General features: G+C 37.4%; 1 protein-coding gene across 2 annotated transcripts in view; it reads right to left on the bottom strand.

The window, feature by feature from the left end:
* The window catches only part of phtf (putative homeodomain transcription factor), a 203,857-nt gene that overhangs the window by 156,043 nt on the left and 24,535 nt on the right, over positions 1–23,279 (bottom strand). The gene's annotated exons all lie outside the window — the stretch shown is intronic.

Below are 23,279 nucleotides of genomic sequence, written 5' to 3'. Positions count from 1 at the left end.
GCAGACTACCATCTCAAATTGTTTCTTGAAAGCAGGATTTTTCAAGAATCATGCCGAATCTCAGCTGCCAGAAGGAGAAGGAGGAGGAGAAGAAAGAGGAGAAGTAGTAGAAGAAGGAAAACTGCTACCTGATGTATGGAGAATGCTGCAGTCAGACTGCACTACTAAGATTTTCTTCGGGTAGATGATTCTGTGACCACTGCAGAGGAAAGAAGTGTGGAGGAGTTGGTTGCTGAGCAAACAGCAGCCGAGTCTCCCACCAGTGACAGTGATGAAGCACAGGAAGACCGTGAAGTGATGCCTACCATTGCTGATGCAAGTGCAGTAGTGGATGTTTTACACAGGTATCTGTCATCTGTAGAGGGGAGTGAAAATAATTTTCATAACCTTTATGAGCTCGAAAAACAAATAGAGGTCATAAGAAATAAAAAGTGTAAACAGAGATCGATTCTGGACTGTTTTGGTAGGAAGCAGTGATTGTGTAGTTTTCCATCTGGAATAAATTTGTGTTAATATTGTAAATACAGGTACAATAGTAGCAATTAAAATGTTTCATTCAGAGAAAATATTGCATCTTAGATAATTCTACAGCCATTCTAAGAAAGTAACTACTGTATATTAAAAGAATATATTACATAAATTTTTAACCACCTACCGGTAACCTTCTCCTGGGCAAAGGATGAGCAGAATTACAAAGGCAGTGTAGTCAACAGTTAATACAGTACAGTAATTAACTTACATGGATCTTTATTTGAGGTAAGTACAGTAAATCGATTGAGATTGAAATACTCCATAAATTAATAATATGCATTTGTGTAACATTTACCTCCTTTTCCAGGGCATTTTTATATATACCTATACAAGTTGTTTCCCATGATTTACACTTTCCACCCTTTTTTTTTTTACACCAGTATTCCTTGGTCCCTTGAAAAGTGTAAAAGAGGAGTAATACTGTAACAGAATATCACAAGATAAAAACTGCAGCTTGTGTTATTTATTTCATGTATAAAATTATGTTAACAATGATATAGATGTTGATTCCCATAGAGAACCTGAAATACTGTATTGATCCCATATGAGTAAATTTATAATACCAATATAGTTGGTCCATGGTATGCACTAGCCACGCGTCTTCATAGGTATGCTATTTACCAACTGGTGAGCCCAAATTTACACACTGGGGTGAAACGCTGGCAGCCAGGAATGAGTTAGCTGGAAAAATTATAATGTCCAATAACGGACTAAGTATACTGGTATGATGATAAGTTTCTCAGAGTTTCAGTGCTACGACAATGCAATAGAGTGTGATAAATTGGAAGACCAATATGTAGTGGAAACTATCACAGACCACTAAGTCAGCATGGAATGGTCAACAAGATGATTGCCCGTTAATCAACATCCAACTTAAGAGGGTGAAGCCAACATTAAGATACGTCTGTTATTTTTTCTTCTTTTTTTAAAATATAGTTTGCATTGTAATTCTTTTAGTTCTTCCAATCAGGAGTAGGTTTATTAATTTTCATATAACTTAATGTCACCATAAGCAGAATATGATATTTACGCACAATTCGAAAGAGATAATAGGAAACTGATAGTTTCATCTGGATAATTTTATTGGAACAATTTTGGGGAGGATTAAATCTCCCAGAGATAATCAGAAATTGCTAACATGAATAATTTTGAGAAGAGTTAAGTCTTCTTAAAAGATAATGAGTACATTGAAATTGCTGCAGATTGCTATTACTTTGGACTTGATTATAGTAGAATGTCATTAAGATTAACCTCATGGCCCTTGAAAAGAACTTCCACATTTTATTGCTACAGGAGGAATGTTTATTATAGAAGTTTGTAAGAGATCATCTGCAGTCAGTAACCTAACTCCATTGTAAGGTATTCTTCATAACAATATGCCAACTTGAAGCTATGTTACGTTATAGATATGGATTTAGAAGCAGACATTGCATAATATATATGGTTTATTGAAAATGAAGCCATGCTACAAAGTTACATTAATATATATGGGCCGCAATTCTTCTAATACTGTTTGCAGTTGAATTTATACATAATGACGAGATATTGTACGAGAGGGGTCCAGAAAAATTTAGACACACTCCTTGATAGTCAATATTAATGGAACAAAATGGCATACGGTTACAATTCTTGCACGGAGGGGAAGGTTATCTTGTGTGTTCAAAGTGACCCCCATTAGCAGCCAAACAACGTCAATTCCGCTGAACTTCTAACCAAACTACGGCTGTCAGTGTTGCCAGTGTGATAGCTGCACAGGATGCCTCGATGGTTTCTCGTAGTTCATTCAGTGCAGCTGGCTTCTGTCGATTAACTTCATTTTTCAAGGTCGCCCATAGGTAGAAGTCAAGAGGTGTAAGGCCAGGCTGAGTGGCTCAGAGAGTTGAGGTGCTGGCCCTCTGACCCCAATTTGCCAGGTTCGATCTGGGCTCAGTCCGGTGGTATTTGAAGGTACTCAAATATGTCAGCCTCGTGTCAGTAGATTTACCAGCAAGTAAAAGAACTGTTGCGGGACTATATTCTGGCCCCTTGGCATCTCCGAAAACCATTAAAAAAATCGTTAGTGTGACGTAAAAAATTATTATTAAAAAATAAGAGGTGTAAGGTCTGGAGACCGTGGTGGGTACTCAATAGCTCCTCTTTGACCTATCCATCGTCCAGGTAGATTTTCATCCAAGTAGGCTCTGACATCTCTGTGGTAATACCAATATAAGTGGTCCGTTATCGGACATTATACATTTTTAAGCTAACTCATTCCTGGTTGCCAGTGTTTCACCCCAGTGTGCTAAGTTGGGCTCAACAGTTGGTAAATAGCACACCCACCAAGACACATGGCTAGTGCATATCGTGGAGGCCACTGCGTAGGCTACTTGGAGCCACTGGCAGTGCCAATGCACTAAGCACTATTTACGTATAATAACCCGACGATTCACCAAATCACGAATACGTTCAAGAAACACGGTATGAACATAGCCTTTAGAACTTCTAATACGAATCAAACTATATTTTTTAATCATGGCAAAATTAATCAGGGAAACCATCATTACTCGAAATTAGGAGTTCATAGATTGAAATGCTCAGAATGAGGGTTTTCTTATAACGGACAAACTAGGAGAAGCTTTTTTACGAAGTACATGGAGCATTTCAACGCAGAAAAAAAAAAATACTTGGCAATGAGTATGCACATGAAAGAGACAGGACACCATTTTACTTCCATAGAGATAGTGCCCACATTTGACTCCTGCACACATTCTGCGTCCTGTCTGTTATGTTTAAAGCAATATGGATTATTGTGTTTTCACAATTCAGCAGGCACTCTATTTTAACTTAAATTCTGGAAATACCATGTCACTTAAGTTGCATTTTAATTTTCGTCTTTCCACAGAGAGAGAGATTTATTAAAAAAAAAAAATCATCCTTCCTCCAATGAGGGTGACCATTTGGATCCGGAATACAGTTTCAATTTCAATGAAGTTTAAAAATATCAAGAAATGAAAATTTAATCATTGACACTGTTAACTTCTTTTTTTTTCCCCAGAGTAGGCTACTTGTTAATGTTAACACGTCTTTAGAAGTGCTTTAATGTTGTCTTTTAGATGTAATGTAATTTGGTTTTTAGACTACTGTAATTTTAATTTTAACTATAGTCTTTTTAATATGTTTACAACTGTTCAGAAACACAATTTTAAGATTTTAAAAAATTAAGCCTGAAGATGCTCTTTATATGAATGAAACATGTCCCTTAGAAGAATTAATTGTATGAAAGTGTAAACACCAATAAAGGAGATTTGTACTGAATAGGTGGACAAGAAATGCTTCTTATTATAACTGCTGTGAATAACATCATCCAATACGGAACAACCATGAGGATAATGACCTGTAACATACCACTTAGTCGGGCAGCTCGTCTTCTTTCTCCCAGTTCTTCCCAGCCCAAACTTTGCAACATTTTTGTAACGCTACTCTTTTTCCGGAAATCACCCAGAACAAATCGAGCTCCTTTTCTTTGGATTTTTTCCAGTTCTTGAATCAAGTAATCCTGGTGAGGGTCCCATACACTGAAACCATACTCAAGTTGGGGTCTTACCAGAGACTTATATGCCCTCTCCTTTACATCCTTACTACAACCCCTAAACACCCTCCTAACCATGTGCAGAGATCTATATCCTTTATTTACAATCCCATTTATGTGATTACCCCAATTAAGATCTTTCCTTATATTAACACCCAGATACTTACAATGATTCCCAAGAGGAACTTTCACCCCATCAACACAGTAATTAAAAATGAGAGGAGTTCTCCTATTTGTGAAACTCACAACCTGACTTTTAACCCCGTTTATCAGCATACCATTGCCTACTGTCCATCTCACAACATTATCGAGGTCATTTTGCAGTTGTTCACAATCTTGTAACTTATTTATTACTCTATACAGAATAACATCATCCGCAAAAAGCCTTACCTCTGATTCCGCTCCTTTACTCATATCATTTATATATATATATAAATAAGGAAACATACAGGTGCAATAATACTGCCACCAACCTCGATAGCTGTAGTCGCTTAAGTGCGGCCAGTATCCAGTATTCGGGAGATAGTAGGTTCGAACCCCACTGTCGGCAGCCCTGAAAATGGTTTTCCGTGGTTTCCCATTTTCACACCAGGCAAATGATGGGGCTGTACCTTAATTAAGGCCAGGGCCGCTTCCTTCCCACTCCTAGCCCTTCCCTGTCCCATCGTCGCTATAAGACTTATCTGTGTCGGTGCGACGTGAAACAAGTAGCAAAAAATAAAATAATAATAATAATAATAATAATAATAATAATAATAATACTGCTTTGAGGAATTCCCCTCTTAATTATTACAGGGTCAGATAAAGCTTTGCCTACTCTAATTCTCTGAGATCTATTTTCTAGAAACATAGCAACCGATTCAGTCACGCTTTTGTCTAGTCCAATACCACTCATTTTTGCCAGTAGTCTCCCTTGATCCACCCTATCAAATGCTTTAGACAGGTCAATCACGATACAGTCCATTTGACCTCTTGAATCCAAGATATCTGCTATATCTTGCCGGAATCCTACAAGTTGAGCTTCGGTGGAATAACCTTTCCTAAAACCAAACTGCCTTCTACCAAACCAGTTGTTAATTTTACAAACATGTCTAATATAATCAGAAAGAATGCCTTCCCAAAGCTTACATGCAACACATGTCAAACTTACTGGCCTGTATTTTTCAGCTTTATGTCTATCACCCTTTCCTTTATACACAGGGGCTACTATAGCAACTCTCCACTCATTTGGTATAGCTCCTTCAAGCAAACAATAATCAAATAAGTACTTCAGATATGATACTATATCCCAACCCATTATCTTTAGCATATCCCCAGAAATCTTATCAATTCCAGCTGCTTTTCTAGTTTTCAACTTTTGTATCTTATTGTAACTATCATTGTTATCATATGTGAATTTTAATTTCTTTAGCATTAGTCATCTCCTCTATCTGGACATTATCCTTGTAACCAACAATCTTTACATACTGCTGACTGAACACCTCTGCCTTTTGAAGATCCTCACATACACACTCTTCTTGTTCATTAATTATTCCTGGAATATCCTTTTTGGAACTTGTTTCTGCCTTAAAGTACCTATACATACCCTTCCATTTTTCACTAAAATTTGTATGACTGCCAATTATGCTTGCCATCATGTTATCGTTAGCTTGATTCTTTGCTAGATCAATTTCCTAGTAGGTTCCTTCAATTTCGCCTTACTTTCACAGCCATTTCTAACTATTTCTTTCCAATCGGCACTTCCTTCTTAGTCTCCTTATTGCTCTATTATAATAAGGTGGGTCTTCACCATTCCTTACCACCTTTAAAGGTACAAACCTGTTTTCAGATTCCGCAACAATTTCTTTAAACCCATCCCAGAGTCTGTTTACATTCTTATTTACTGTTTTCCACCAATCATAATTACTTTTAAAAAACTGCCTCATGCCTGCTTTATCAGCCATGTGGTACTGCCTAATAGTCCTACTTTTAAAACCTTCCTTTCTATCACATTTATGTTTCAATTATTAATTCCAGCCGCTTTTCTAGTTTTCAACTTTTGTATCTTACTATAAAGACAACCGTAATGTGTGAGCCATACATGCTTAAGTTCTGAGATGGTGGTGATATTATTGCATGAGAGCTCATCGATATCCAACTTCTACTGTAAGCGATGACGATAGGACCTATCAGATGGAAGAAATACCTCTACTAATCTATCAGGTATGCCCGATGTCGTTATACCACAAAACTGGTTGACTGTCATTGCATCAGCAAAAAAAAAAAAAAAAAAAAAGAAGTAACCTCGTTTCCATGTCACTCGTATGAACAGCAGCATGTTCTATTCCTGCAAACAACTCCAGAACGAGATTACTAACAGGATGTCATCTATCGCAGGACACAGGTTGACAAACGTATCTTTTCCAGCGTTGGAATCACCTGAATTCTACTCAACTAATCCATCACTAAGCTGAATTCTACAGATATGACACCACACATAGTTAAAATGATAATTATAGAGTAACAGGAGCTGATAAAACCCTTTACTTGTGCCATGCAGATATATATGCGTACTAACGTGAGCAGCCATTAGCATCTGGTGAGCTCTCATAATCTTCAAAATGAGAGGTCAAAACTATATGACGTATTTCGCACAGCCAACTTCTATAAGTTTAACTGGAGCCGATAACCTCCATGTTATTGACCCTCAAATCTCTAATTTAACTGTAAAAGTATTTCACACAATTTAATTTTGCCAATCCATTCTATTTCAGTTCCTTACGTTCCTGCTGCATTGATGTTTAGAGCTTTAAATATTCCAGATTACACAGCTATCTAACAATCGCATTAGCTAAATGTAAGGAAAATATTGTTTTTGTTCCACATTAACACATTCACTTGTATGCCGGATACATTCTAACAATACGATCACCTATTGCACTCGTATGTCAGAACTCTCCTGGTATTTGGAAGAGATGTTTTCTATCACAAGGAGCCACTGAACTGACAGCCACACTTCATCATCTAGCTGCACATTCAGAAGATTACCATGAACCATGCTGATTGTAGTAACATACTGACCCATATCGTATACGCTTCAATTTATCATTTGCAACACTGTGGCAAAATTTTATTCAAGTGCTCAATATATTTGTGGGGAATGAAGGAAGAAACCCTGAATGGCCGTGCCATAGACTGTGAGAACCCTGTAGCGCTCCAGTAGGAACAAATTCCTCTAGTTGGACCTCAGCCGCAAGCCGTGATTCTGATCATGACGACTCCATAGCCGCATCCTCACGCGAACAGCAAACTTTGGAGGGGGTGAGAATTGAACAAGGGAATGCACCAAACATTTCACACAGGTTGACAAACTTCTCTTTTTCAGGGCTGGAATCACCTGAATTCTAATCAATTAATCCACAACTAAGCTGAATTCTACAGATCTGGCACCACACGTAGTTAAGATGATAATTATAGAGTAACAGGAGCTGATAAAACCTTTTACTTGTGCCATGAAGATATATATGCTTACTAGCAAGATACCCGTGCTTCGCTACGGTATTATACTGAAATTTATAATTGAATGCTTATTGTTTCAGATACATAATCCGCCGAAATTCGCGATCTGACTCGTTTTCTGCGAGAATCCACTAAAATTCCAGATCTGACTCGTTTTCTATTAGAATACGGCACGTTTCCTCCCATTTATTAATCTTCCTTTCCAGCAATCGATTTCGTACTTACCGGGCTAGGCTCAGGTATTCCTCCCGGTCAGTTGGGTCCGTAAAGCTTTGCCATCTTTTCCTATAATCATTTTTAATATGGATAAAATCCTTCAGGAGATCCGGCGTGGTGTCATATTGGGCGCCTTGGCGGCACTGAACCCGCGGCCGGACTGCATTCTTAGTCATTACCCGTCCAGGAGCTGTTTCCAGCGCGGTCCGCACATTTGACGACGGTCCGGAACATTATTATTATTATTATTATTATTATTTTATTATTATTATTATTATTATTACTATTATTATGTGTTGCTGGAGTGGCTGATGACAGGGAAACCGGAGTATCCGGAGAAAAACCTGTCCCGCCTCCGTTTTGTCCAGCACGAATGTCACATGGAGTGACCGGGATTTGAACCACGGAACCCAGCTGTGAGAGGCCGGCGCTCTGCCGCCAGAGCAACGCAGGATCCTTCTAAGCACATTAAGAACAGTAATATCAATTGGTCTCACCTCCTTCTACACCGCACCGCCGTTAAGTTTATTTACCGCCCCCCTGCCCCTCCCCCCCAAAAAAAAATTAAAAGAAGGCTTGTTTCTTTATGTTTAAGGGAGATTCCAAACACCAATGTTCACGTCTATTACCTTCAGTTTTGAGATATAAGTATCCCCATAAAAATAATTTATTTTTTCACTTCAGTTCACACTATCCCCCCCCCCCCCCCCTAAGTGAATTTTCCCGCAAAAAATACTTGTTTCTTTAATAGTAAAAGATCATCTAAATATCAATAATCACGACTCTAACTTCTTCAGTTTTTGATTTATGTGTCCTCATGAAAGGAATTCAACTCCTTTACACTCCCGCCCTCCAAGATGGTTTCCCCCCCAAAACGCGTTTTTCTTTGTTTTTAAAGGAGATCCAAATACGAATTTTCACGTCTGTAACAACTTTAGTTTTTATTATATGTATTTATTCTCATACAATTAAGTCTTAATTTTTCAATTCTTTCACTCCCCCCCCCCCCCCCCGCCCTCCCTTCATTGGATTTTCCGAAAATACGTGTTTCTTTACTTTTAAAGCAGATTGCAAATATCAATTTTCACGTCTGTAACATCTTCATTTTTGAGATATCAGTAGCCTAATTAAAAGAATTCAACACCATTTTCTGTCACTTTTAACCCCCCCTCCAATCAAGTGGTATTTCCGAAAACTAAAAATACACGTTTCTTTATGTTTAACAGAGATAAAAATACCATTTTTCACTTCTGTAACGTGTTAAGTTTTTTTAGATATACTGTAAAAATTCTCATTTTAAAATTTCACCCCTTTTGAGTTCCCCGTAGGTTGAGTTTCCAAAAAAAAATCACCTATGTTTCTTTACATTTACAGGAGATTCCAAACACCCACCTTTTACGTCTGTAAAATTTTACGTTTCCAAGATATTCTGTAGATATAGTCTTTCTAAAAATTCACCCCAATTTGTCACTCCTGTTTAACCGCCATTAACTGGATTTTCCAAAAAATAAAAAAACGTGTTTCTTTATTTTTAAAGGAGATCTCATATACAAATTTTCAGTTCTGTAATATCTTTCGTTTCTGAGATATATGTATCCTCATTAAAGGCATTCAACCCATTTTTCACCCTTTTACACCCCTCCTATTGGGATTTACAGGAAACAAAAAAATACGTGTCCCTTTATTTTTAGAGGAGATTCTAACTACCAATTTTTACATCTGTAAACTTTAAAGTTTTAAGATGTAGACACACTGATTTTAAAAATTTCACCCCCCTTTTCACCCCCCAATATTTGGATTTTCCAAAAACGAAAAAATATGTGTTTCTTTACTTTTAAAGTAGATCCCAAATACCAAAATTCAGGTCTGTAATATCCTCAGGTTCTGAAATTTAAGTAGACTCATGAAAGGCATTCGAGCCCTTTTTCAACCTTTTCTACCCTTCTTATTAGGATTTTCCGAAAAAAAAAATATGCGTGTTTCTTTATTTTTAAAGGAGATTCTAAATACCAATGTTCACATCTATAACCTTTAAAAGTTTTGAGATATAGATACACTCATTTTAAAATATTGCCCCCTTTTCACCCCCCTTATTTGGACTTTCTAGAAACAAAAAAAGTACGTGCTTCTTTATTTTTAAAGGAGATCCCAAACACCAATTTTCAGGTCTGTAATATCTTCAGTTTCTGAGATATAAGTAGCCACATTAAAGGCATTCAACCCTTTTTTCACCCCTTTTCACTCCTCCTATTGCGATTTTCCGAAAACAAAAAAATACGTGTTTCCTTATTTTTAAAGAAGATTCTAAATACCAATTTTTACATCTGCAAACTTTAAAAGTTTGGAGATATAGATTCACTCATTTTAAAAATTCACCCCCTTTTCACCCTCCCATTAATTGATTTTTCCAAAAACAAAAAAAATACGTGTTTCTTTATTTTTAAAAGAGCTCAAAAGTACCAATTTTCAGGTCTGTAATACCTTCAGTTTCTGAGATATAAGTACCGGTATCCTGATTAAAAGCATTCAACCCCTTTTTCACCCTTTTTCACCCGTCCTATTGAGATTTTCTAAAAACAAAAAAATACATATTTCCTTATTTTTAAAGAAGATTCTAAATACCAATTTTCACATTCGTAAAGTTTTAAAGTTTTGAGATATAGGAACACTCATTTTAAAATTTCACCCCCCTTTTCACCCCCTTAGCGACGGAATATCCAAAAATACTCTCTTAGCGAGCACCTACATCTTAATATGAATATATCCCCAAAATTTAATTTCTTTATGTCCAGTAGTTTCGGCTCGGCGATGATGAATCAGTCAGTCAGTCAGTCAGTCAGTCAGTCAGGACAAGCTATTTTATATATATAGATGATTAACATGAGCAGCCATTAGCATCTGGCGAGCTCTCACATTGGAAGAGGGTTTATTTGGCCGCACTTCCCCTTGAAGCCCGAGACCTTGTGAGGCTATATAAGGTGGGTAGACAAGGGAAGCGCTCTCTCCTATTGCATTTTGAACAGCAACAGTGAAGTATCATGTCCGTAAGCAGATAAGACAATAGCTTTGTGACGTTTATGTTAGACTTGAACGAAAATCGTTGTGATTTAGCTCACAAGAGCCAGTGATGGTGAGTATATATAAATAATATACGGAGCGTATGCGAAGGGTGAGATTAACGTGCATGATTCTTTAATACGTAACCCGCCGACAAGGACAGATAGCAACCGGGCCCAGTTTCCTTAATTTAGTGCCGTATAGATCGGACTTACATGTGAGTGGCGGCTATAGTAAAATTATTAGCCAATACTAAGGTTGCGATCATGCATTCAAGCACACTAAGCTGAGTAGATGGTTAATTTAATTCAACAGTTCCAGATAGAGCCCCACATCAAGAGAGACAGCAGCCAGGAACTACCCAGGAGTAGGGTTGGGCAGACCAGAACATTCAGTTGTTCCGCAACATTAGGAGCTTAAGGTGGAGTGTTTCGGTACAGAGTGCCGGCACACGGGACTGCAACTGCATAGTAGATAGAACTTCGACAGCCAACATGACATGCTCCGCGTCAGCTGGAATGTGCCTGTATCGAACGTGCTGTGTCAAGACCGCATTAGATAGACTAGTTGGCCTTGGCTGTGTGTAGTGGGCACACAGGACACGGGACTGTAACTGCGCAGTAGAAAGAACCTTGAGAACACGAAAATAAAAATTAAACACTATATTATACTGTACTGTATTATACTGTACTGTACTATATTATTCTGTACTGTACACTACATACTGTACAAAGAGAACACGAAAATAAAAATTAAGTGAAACTACCGACAAATGTTAATCTCACAAGTATGAAAGATAAGTTTTCCACCTAATCAATACTTTATTTTACAAAATGTTTAGAATTATTGTGATGTTTGGGACATCACTGCATGTTTTCAATTATTGAACTATATAATTAATTGATAAGATGTATATATTTAACCACTAATAGGTCATTTTTAAATTAATATATATAGGGTTTTATCATCCATTTCAACCATCATTTCATTTTTTTGTATCGCGGCTATAACGTATTCTGAACGAACAAATAATTGGGTAAAGTATTTCATCATTCATATTAATAACTTGCAGCAAATTTTCCAATAGCTGTTGTGAGGTGACCAGAGTCAGCAGGCTAATTTCAGCCCATTTCCAGAAAAAATACGTCATCAAGGTTACGAGAGATATTACCCTCTCCACCTCACAAAGAGACAGTTGATACATTATAAACGCCCACTTTTCGAACTTAGCTACCTGACGCTTTATTTCAGCGGGAAAGTTCAGCCTATGTGAATGAACGTAATGAAGCAACGTGATGGATTCACAGCAATACATAGGAGAAGGGATGAGACCTCGAAACTTACTGGACCATGTGACATGGCTGATGTTAGGAGACTTTTGAACCGATATATACCCGCCGACAAGAGCTGGAGAGGGCATTCTTATTCTCACTCTTAGACACTGAGACACTCCTGGAAGACACTCTTACTACGATTCTACATCTGCACATCGGAGAAATTTTAACTTAATTCACTTCGCATCTGAGTAGTACTGTAGGATACTACTCAAAAGTTACTCTCATTGGGACTTGTTATCTCAATGACGAGAGGTATAGTCAACAGGAGACCGGTTTTGACTAGTACAGGGAAGGAGAGCTTTTATTATGAATTTAGCTACACTACTGTTCCGTAATACGGAAGAATACAAGTGTATTCTCACCATGAACATAACACATGGTGGTTTTGCATTTAAAATTAGGACTTCATGTAAGGAGTACAGTAGGAAGTGTTAAAGACAGGAAATGTAGGACTGGAATAATATTAACAACGTAAACGTTTCCACCTTTTCAATACTAAAATATATTCACAAAATTATAAATTACACGGTACTAGTTTTGACCCATCTAGGGGTCATCATCAGCCGTATTGGAGCAAAGATCACTTTTGGCGAAATCCTATGAAAATGTTATTTTAAAGAATAACAAGTGAAATGAGATGTTATTATGGTAATAGTTAATAATACAAGGAATATACATACTAAGAGGTTTTTAACAAAGAATAAAGTATAAATGGGATGTTGTAAAAATTATAATCATGGAAATCAGTAAGTTCTTGTATTGAAATGACATATATAAAATTATATATGGCTTAGGAAGAGGGCTTAAGGTGGGGCTGAAGGGTGCGGGAGAAAGTGTAATTGTCTTGGAAGAGTACCTTTGATTAAATTTAGGATTGAGTTTAGGTTGGCTGCATTATTGTTTCTGAGGAAAGTGATAAATAGATCGAAGAGTATGTTGGGTTTCTCTGAGATTTCATTGAGATTGTGACTGGCATTAAAGTATTGGTCTAGGTGTATGTAGTAATTTTCCATTATGTTGAGTAAAGGGCCCTTGTTTGCTAATACGAGGATGTCCATGTCTTGTTCAATATTGGTGAAATTATGGTTATAATCTTGCATGTGTTGGCCGATGGCTGAAAACTTGTTGTATTTTATTGCGTTAGTGTGCTAGTGGTATCTGATAATGAAGTTTCTCCCGGTTTGCCCGATGTAGGTTTTTTTTACAGGTGGTACATTTGATCCTATAAACTCCTGATTTTAAAAAACTGCTGGTCTTGTTGATGTGTGAAGTATTGTATAAAACGTTCATGTTCTTATTGTTGGTTTTGAAGGCTATTTTAACGCCTTCTTTCTTAAAGATGTTGGTTAACTTGTAGATATCATTGTTGAACGTGAAGGTGGAAAATGTTAGAGGTTTGGTTATTTCTTTTTTGAGGGTAGTTTTTGGGCGATGTTTGTGTTTATTGATTATCCTTTCTATAAAATGATTGCTGAAGCCGTTGAATTTTGGTATTCCGCGGATTGTGTTGAGTTCGTTTTTTAGATCTTTATTGGACATAGGTATGCTGAAGGCTCGGTGAACTAGGCTGTTGTATGTGGGACTGGGGGTGCACTGAATCTTGGCGAATGGTGGAGGCTGTTTGAGTGGGTTTTCTGAAAATTTTATAACTGAAAGAATCTGAGTTTCTAGTGATGGTTAAATCTAGAAAGTTGATTTTTTTATTTGATTCGGATTCTAGTGTGAATTTGATATGAGGATCAATATTGTTGAGTCTTAAGAGGGTGGTGGGTGCGTTAATTGATTTCTCATTCATGATTACAAAGACATCGTCGACATATCTGGCCCAAAAGAGAATGTTTTCGAATTCGTTGTCAATTTTGGTGTATTCGAGGAAGTCCAGGTATATTTCTGCTAAGATACCTGAGGCTGGTGACCCCATCGCCAAACCATTTTGTTGATATATGACATTATCAAAAGTGAAGAAGTTATTGTCGATGATAAGTTTTAATATTGTGATAAAGTCTTGTATCTCTAGTTTGCTTAAGTGGCTGTTTTTGTTTAAATTGTTTATAATTATTGGAATTAATTTTGATACTTGTATGCTTGGGTACATGTTTACAATATCGAAAGAGTGGATGGAGTGATCCGGTTGCAAATTGAACTTGTTTAGTTTTTCTACTAGCTCAGATGTGTTTTTAATAGACTTTTTGGTTAAGAATTGATAATTTTTTCTTAAGAAACATTGGATGAATTGTGATATTTTGTATAAGGGGCTCGGTCTATAGTTGATAATTGGCCGGATGGGAATTCCAGTTTTGTGAATTTTGGGAAGAGCTTTAGCAGTGGGGAGTCCTGGGTTCATATGTATGAGTTTGGATTTTTCCTGTTCGGTAAATAAAAATGAAGTGTTTTTAAGAGTTTGTTCAACAATGATATCTACAAGTTAACCAACATCTTTAAGAAAGAAGGCGTTAAAATAGCCTTCAAAACCAACAATAAGAACATGAACGTTTTATACAATACTTTACACATCAACAAGACCAGCAGTTTTTTAAAATCAGGAGTTTATAGGATCAAATGTACCACCTGCAAAAAAAACCTACATCGGGCAAACCGGGAGAAACTTCATTATCAGATACCACGAGCACACTAACGCAATAAAATACAACAAGTTTTCAGCCATCGGCCAACACATGCAAGATTATAACCATAATTTCACCAATATTGAACAAGACATGGACATCCTCGTATTAGCAAACAAGGGCCCTTTACTCAACATAATGGAAAATTACTACATACACCTAGACCAATACTTTAATGCCAGTCACAATCTCAATGAAATCTCAGAGAAACCCAACATACTCTTCGATCTATTTATCACTTTCCTCAGAAACAATAATGCAGCCAACCTAAACTCAATCCTAAATTTAATCAAAGGTACTCTTCCAAGACAATTATACTTTCACCCGCACCCTTCAGCCCCACCTTAAGCCCTCTTCCTAAGCCATATATAATTTTATATATGTCATTTCAATACAAGAACTTACTGATTTCCATGATTATAATTTTTACAACACCCCATTTATACTTTATTCTTTGTTAAAAACCTCTTAGTATGTATATTCCTTGTATTATTAACTATTACCATAATAACATCTCATTTCACTTGTTATTCTTTAAAATAACATTTTCTTAGGATTTCTCCAAAAGTGATCTTTGCTCCAATACGGCTGATGATGACCCCTAGATGGGTCGAAACTAGTACCGTGTAATTTATAATTTTGTGAATATATTTTAGTATTGAAAAGGTGGAAACGTTTACGTTGTTATTATTATTACTTATATATTATTCTCAGTTCAATACAGACCAAAAACATGAAATTCATAACCATTAATGTAGGACTGGAATCAAACAACAGATGAGGCAGCCAGTACGAGAGATCCACCCACCATCAGCTTCAAGACAACAGAGTCGACATATGGTGAGCTTATGGCATAAGTTACTGCAAGTCTTCACGCAACAGTTCATTTTCTTAGAGTTAATTTCATTCAATTTTTCTTTTGCTTCCGTAAGTTCAGAATTTCGTTAATACGCCGTTACATCACGTTTTTCATCCTAATAAATAGCTGTTTTAATTTGTATGTTCTGAAATTATCATTAATGATCCTTAAATTCCAAGTTAGTGTACTTAATGATTTGTGTCCCATCACCCTACCCCTGGGTTTTTTTTGAGTCTCATTACGTATTATTATTATTATTATTATTATTATTATTAATTATCAACTTTCGTTTTCAAGCCATAAGCTTGAAGACTGGTGGCCATGGGATATTGTTTATGGAGAAACAATGAGATATTTATTTATTTTAATATTAAAGTGACCCACCACGTTATAATTTTGTCAAACATCTGTGGGCTAAGTGGGTACGTCACATTATTTACATTTATTTAAATTAAAACTCATCCTTCATACTTGTGTTCTTAAATTATCAATACAGACAATGAAGCTGATAGATTATAGTATAAATGTTAATCTTCCATTATTACACTTTTTTTTTTTTGCTAGGGGCTTTACGTCGCACCGACACAGATAGGTCTTATGGCGACGATGGGATGGGGAAGGCCTAGGAGTTGGAAGGAAGCGGCCGTGGCCTTAATTAAGGTACAGCCCCAGCATTTGCCTGGTGTGAAAATGGGAAACCACAGAAAACCATATATTACACTTTAAATGGTGCTCAAGGAAATTCACAGCATATTTGCATTCAGGAATATGATTTTAGAAACTTTGTCACTTTTTAGACCTGCTTTGGGAACACTCGTTCACAAGGAACTGATGTCGCCATAAGGCGAAGTCTCTTCTTCAATAAGTTGTAGAAGGCTGGCAAGGTATCTTTGTTGTCATTCCACTATTGAAGAGGATTCTCTAGCCTACGCCGAAGAGGCATATTTAAATATTTGTCCATCTGTATGATACTTGTTGCTTTTGGATTAACAGTTGGCGCTTGAATGGCCTCTTCAACAGCTGCATCTAAGTTTTTCCATAGTAAGCTCGAAAATGATACTGTAGACCCATATGCCTGATTCTCAACTGATGAGGGCTCTTGTGTCCCACCTGATGTTTTAACAGCTGTCTGTTGGTGTGCAGTGCCAATAACGGTAGCATCATCATTAATAAGTTTTTCCTTTATTTGAGTTTGCTTTCATCCTTTTTAAAACCATACGTCTTAAATCTTGGATCTAAAAGTATTGCTTCCCACAATATATTTATATTGCAGTACTTGTTGCAAATTTTACTTCTCAGTTCTATACATATCTTGCCAAGGAGTCGAGAAATGGCCGGACTGTCATATTCCATCTCTCGCAGCTGTTGGTAATGAGTTTGAAGGTTCCTACTCATCAATCCAATCTTTGAAAAGTAACGTGCTTTTCACTGCTGACTTCCCTTGTCATTTCATTGAAGCATTGTACAATTTCAATTCATTTCTCTATTATGTACCAGTCTTCATTGTTTTAAACTTCCACAGAATTATTGTTCATTATTGCAAGAGTACTTCGTAGTGGTTCCTTGGTCTGAATGACTCCATTCATCATTTAAAGTTAAAAACTTCATGATCGTTCCGTATTGAATAGAGAAATAAGAAGATGTACAATATTAGAAGGATCCACCTTTCAATACTTCATTGTAAGTTGAACTAAAAAGAAGTCACAACTTGTTTTTCAGCTGATGATGACACTTGTAATGTGTCGAAACCGGTCCCAATAAACAAGTTGCGACTTCTTTTTAGTTCAACTTACAACGAAGCATTGAAAGGTGGATCCTTCCAATATTGTAGATCTTCTTATTTCCATTCATCATCTCATATGTCGAGTTACACCGTGTTGAACAGTCCTGCTTTAGAGTCAGAACAGGATAGCCCATCTGTTTTTGGAGTGCTGTGAAGTTTCTCCAAGGATTGTGGGCTCCTTTTAAAGAATTTGACAATACGTTTCACCTTCTCTCTCGTTGGTTTTATTTCTTCCAGGCTTGATTGTGCTACTAGATTCAAACTATGCACCAAACACGGAGCGTGCCACCAGCTGTACTTCTGAACTGCACTAACCATATTTGAAGTATTATCTCTTGTCCTGAAGATCCCATTCTGTTACCACTTTCTTGAGTTCTTCGGCAATGTTGTCTGCTGTGTATCTTCCTACGAACTTCGAATAGGACAGAAGCTTTGAAGAGAGTGTGCTATCCCTTTTACGTATGGATTGAGCGGTAACTGCTATATAGTTTTCATTTTTCAATGAAGTCCACCCATCTGTTGTGAGGGCTACATATGAAGCATTTTCTGACAGGTTAGCCTTGACATCTTGCAATGCTGTGTCATAGATTTTATTCAAGAGACTATTCAAGTGTTTTACAGCTTGGGAGGCTATAATTAAGATTTAACATCAATAAAAACTTCTGAAACTCCTCAGCCTCAACTGTACTGAAAAGTAAAAATCTTTTGCAAGCCATTTCAACAACTGTTTGTCACGTTTCTCTTTCTTAGTTATTGTCATAGGCCTAGATGAATAGGCCTGTACACAATTTTGTTTCAATCTTTGTACATTCCCTCTGCTTAAAGTACTTAACTCGAGTGTATGATCGGACGTACCGTTTGTAGTAGTAGTAGTAGTAGTAGTAGTAGTAGTAGTAGTAGTAGTAGTAGTAGTAGTAGTAGTAGTAGTCGTTGTTGTTGTTGTTGTTTTGGTGGTAGATGATGATGAAACTGCTTCCATTGGCAACACAGGAAGATAGGTTTGTCCAATTATTACTTGAACAGATGTGGCAGGCACAGGACTTGAAGCTTGTCAGTTGTTGCCTTTTCATCTTCTGAGTCATGATGCACCGATAAATGTCTGTTGTGGGATGTTTAAGTTTGAAATGTCTCAACATTGTGTCGGTTGAAGATCCCTTTGCACACAAAATAGAAAAACATATATTGCATTTCACTCTGTTGGATTTTATTCTAGTAAAAATCCCAAACAGGAGTCCGGTCCAACATTATGGAAAGTTTACTGTCTTTTGTATGGTATATATTCCTAGGCTTCAATGAAAACACTTTTATAGAACAGTTGAACACAAAACAGAACACATTAACTTATTCACATGTACCGAAGGCCAGTGGCTGGTGCAACGGAACTCACAGAACAAAGAGGATATGACAGAACATGAAACAGTCCAACATGAGCAGCACGTGGCAAGACTGGCGGAGGCACACTGCCGGTATTGACAGTCAGCTAGTAGGCGAAGGGGGAGGGCAGTGCGTAGTGGCGCTTCTGATGGGATAGCAAGTCACTATCTCAGACTCGCTTCAGAATGTTTCGGAACAATTGACACTCCGTGTTCCGGAACAGCAGAACATAACTGTGCACCAGCACAGTGTGCCGAAACAGGGACATAGTGCCCAACCCTACCCAGGAGTCAACAAGAGGACCTTCACCCCTGTGCTGTATGTCATAGTCCTGGACTGAGCCCACATAACATAGTGGCGTGGCGGTGATTTGCCGCTGATGGAGAGGTTGCCACCAAGTTCTTTAAGCATGTGAAGTGATAGCTAGATTCACTAGGAGAAGCTATTTTAAATACGTAAATTAACTCTTAAATGTAAGTCAGAGGGGCATTTGCATTGCTCATACCAGTAAATTTAAATACGTTTAAGGCTGCTTGCATGCTAAGTCGTCACGCTGTGTACTGTAATTATTTATATGGGAAATAAGGGAAAGAGTAGTTTAGATATAGGTGTATGTTATGTTATTTGTATTTTATTTCAGTTTATTTTGAGATGGGCAGATTCTTCGAGAAAAATCTAGTGGATTGTATGCCACCAATGTCGAACCGGGAGTGCGGATTAACCTAGAGCCAATATATGCTTGGATGTTTTGTTGCACGATGCATGAATAGCTATGAAAGCCGCGATGTTATATTTGGAGCTGGGATGATTAGACAATGTACCGACCTGTTAAATGTGAAGTATGTAAGGCTGTGAATCGTATTTGCTGGCCAGATTTGTGTGCTTATCTGTAGCACCGACAATATTGTCAAGCCGGATGCGCCATTTGCTCTTGCCCCAGGCAGTCTGAGACCCAGCTGTATGCTGATCAAAGAAGGGTAGTGAAGTTTTTACAAATAGCTCCGTTATGTTTGTGAACTGCAAGGCCACAAAGACCTAGTTAGTTGTTATTTCTGTTGCCCATCAGCTGATTTCCCTGCCATATCAAATGACTGCTATGCTGCATCTACATAAGATATGCGATATCCAGTGCACGGACATGTTGGATTCTTGACCAGATTAACTTTAGTGTTGCTTCATTTTCCAGATTTTGTTTATTTCATAGTGTGTTTTTGTACGTCATGTCCAGTGTGTTATTTTCCTTGTTGTGATGTTGTCACTAGTTCGATAATGGGCAGATGGCTATTTTTAGGAAGAGAGGGTTTGACCTTATCTGTGATCATGGGTTTAGACCCATACGGTAGAGTCTGTGACCAGTCTGTGATTCAGATGAAGTCCTGAACAAGTATTTTATATGTTTGTGTCCGAGTGATCAAAATATGTACGTAATTTAGGCCATTACTACTGGATCGGGTATTATTATCGCATATCATGAACGGTTTAGGAAATCGAGCCCTCAGACAAACAACTAGAGACTTAACAAAGCGCACAACTACAATATGTAAATTTAAATTATTCCATGTAACAAGAAAGTCTCTTAATATCTCGGGTTCATTACCCACATCGTTTATAAACGATTTGTTTGATAATTGTAATTTATGTAAAAAATTGTGATTTTTCTTTGATTGACAGAACCAGTGCCCGGTTGTTTTATTTGATTTTTTTGTTTAGAATGGTTTCTTTTCATGCTTTTGGTTTAATAAATCCATTTTACCTGATTTTTTGAGTTCTCATCACTAGATTTGTATGTAAGTATTACCTGTCCATATACTTTGGAGTATTTTATAGTTAGATATTTTTTATTTACTGTCCGGCTCCATGGCTAAATGGTTAGCATGCTGGCCTTTGGCCACAGGGGTCCCGGGTTTGATTCCCGGTGGGGTCGGGAATTTTAACCATCATTGGTTAATTTCACTGGCATAAGGGCTGGGTGTATGTGCCTTCATCATCATTTCATCCTCATCACGATACGCAGGTCGCCTACGGGAATCATATAGAAAAAGACCTGCACCTGGCGAGCCGAACATGTCCTCGGACACTCCCGGCACTAAAAGCCATATGACATTTCATTTCATTTTTATTTACTATCTACCCTATTCCGACGCACCACGCACTTACCCCTGAGCTAGGCCAAAATTAGGACAGGATGTGGTACAATACAGAACAAGGAAAGACAAGGAGAAACTCATTCTCCAAAACATTTTCTATGAAACTAGGCCTTCACTCAATGAGGTGGTGTTTTAAGGTGTGGTGTACAGAGAGTAAAAGTAAATATAAGAACCATATGTGCAAATCTACACATTTTGTATTTCCACCCACTTATGTAACCACTTTATTTCAGACTCAGATTAGTATTAAAACATTTTAGTTTTAAGAATACAGTAGACTGCAATAAATCCATATTTTCGCTCAGAAACAAGGGCTATAGAAAAAATTATGCAATCATGGAGGTAGGACCACAATTCTCTTTACAACATGAATTTCATATAATATATTTTCATCTATGAAACAACCATCACCAGTCACTTAGAAGTTTTATTAATACTTAACAATATGTTTCGGAGACTGTGTTCCATTTTCAGGTGGTAAAATAGGTAATGAGTTTCCTTATATCAGCTTATGTCACCTGAACAGAGAAAAAGAAACACTAGACCACATCCTGGGATCGTGCCTGCATGGTGAAGTACTGAGAAGTTATCAGCACCGTCGAGTAAGATCTTTAATCGCAGATGAACTTTGGAGGAACAAGGAGCCACTGAACTGACAGCCATACTTCATCTATCTACACATTCAGAAGATTACCATGGAACGTGCTGACTACTAGGATGAGAGGTTATGAAACAGGTCACAAAGAACTGGCAGGACAGGGCGATCACAAACATTAAAAATTAAAAATATCTGCCTTGCTGAAAAAGTTCATGGCATATCATCAGTTTGGCAGGACTATACACACAGACATGATCTGCTCTTGAAATTAACAAGGAAAAAGGACTATATAATAGACCGAATCATCAGGTTTGAGCATCATAAAGGCCAACCAGAAGAAGTAGATGCTGAGAAAAAGCATCCCAACAGCCCCCTTCTACAAAAATAAATACCATCTGCAAGATATTGAAGTAATTGGCTGATGCAAGGAGCATGTGGTATAATACCAGCAACAGTGACCATGGACTGTCAAGGCCGGAGACAAGCTGCATATTGATGGTACAATGTATTCACGTAGACTACAAAATTTATAGCAGTGTAGGTCTATAATGTACATGGTATTAATTCATTTTATCAATCATGGCAACCTGTAAATTCATGAAGTTAGGTTTCATAACAAATCATCTTTCTCTCAGGTATTTAGAATATTTTATGTAAACTTTGGTGCATTCAGTTTAAGTAACTTTAAAGTCACTGAAGTGAAACTTGCTGACCTGCTGACAAAAGTAAAAGATGTTACTCTATTATACAGATTAGAAATCTATCTCAGCAAGTCCAAATTAATGATAATTGATCGAGGAGCATAGGTCCAACTTACAGGTCGATAAAGGGACTTGAAGGTGGGGCATTCTTTCAACTGTCTTGGATCAACCGTCTGTGACAAGGGAAGTTGTGAAGATGAGATAAAAAGACTTATCACACTAGGACGAGAGGTTTTGAAGCAGGTCACCAAGATCTGGCAGAACAAGGTGATCACAAACGGTATAAAGATCCTCCTTGTTGAAACACTTGTGTTTTCTCTCTTCTAATACAGTTGCAAAATATGGACTCTCAAGGCCAGACACAAGCTGCAATTTGATGCATTCAAGCTTTGGTGCTGGCCCAGAATGCTACATATAACATAGATTTTAAAAAAAGAACTAATGAGTCAATTATCAGAAAACTTAATTTCTCCAAGCGCCTTTCTTCCTATGTCAATCATAAAATCCTTCAGTTCTTTGGACATATTGTGAGGGGAGAGGGAGGAAACCTATAAAAATTTATCACGAAAGGGAAGGTTGGTGGCACAAGACTGACAGGGAAAACAGCAAGCAGGTGGACAGACGAAGTCAAGATGAAAACTGGTTTACCTCTTCAACGGGCTTTAAGACAAGCTGGTAACTGTTCGGTATAGAGACAGTTAGTTCATGGGGTCACGACAGTCATGATGATGATGAAGTGAAAAATATATTTGATTCATTGTAGAACTGTAAATAGTCATGCGACACAGGTTGATACAAGAGAACTCATTAACTATGTCACAACCTGAGCATGGACCACAGTTTCCCAAATGAATTGCAAAGCATTAATAAAAGTTCCACGTGACTGGTAGTGTTTTTATAGCCTCATAAGAATAATTTCACAGTCACAGACACTGCCTACATCAAAATGGGCCATGCTGAGTAGGTCGGACAGTAGAACACTGGGC

This window comes from Anabrus simplex, chromosome 1, assembly GCF_040414725.1.
Source record: "Anabrus simplex isolate iqAnaSimp1 chromosome 1, ASM4041472v1, whole genome shotgun sequence".
NCBI lineage: Eukaryota > Metazoa > Arthropoda > Insecta > Orthoptera > Tettigoniidae > Anabrus > Anabrus simplex.
Note: the sequence above shows the minus strand (reverse complement) of the source record. Positions and strands in the feature narration are given on the sequence as shown.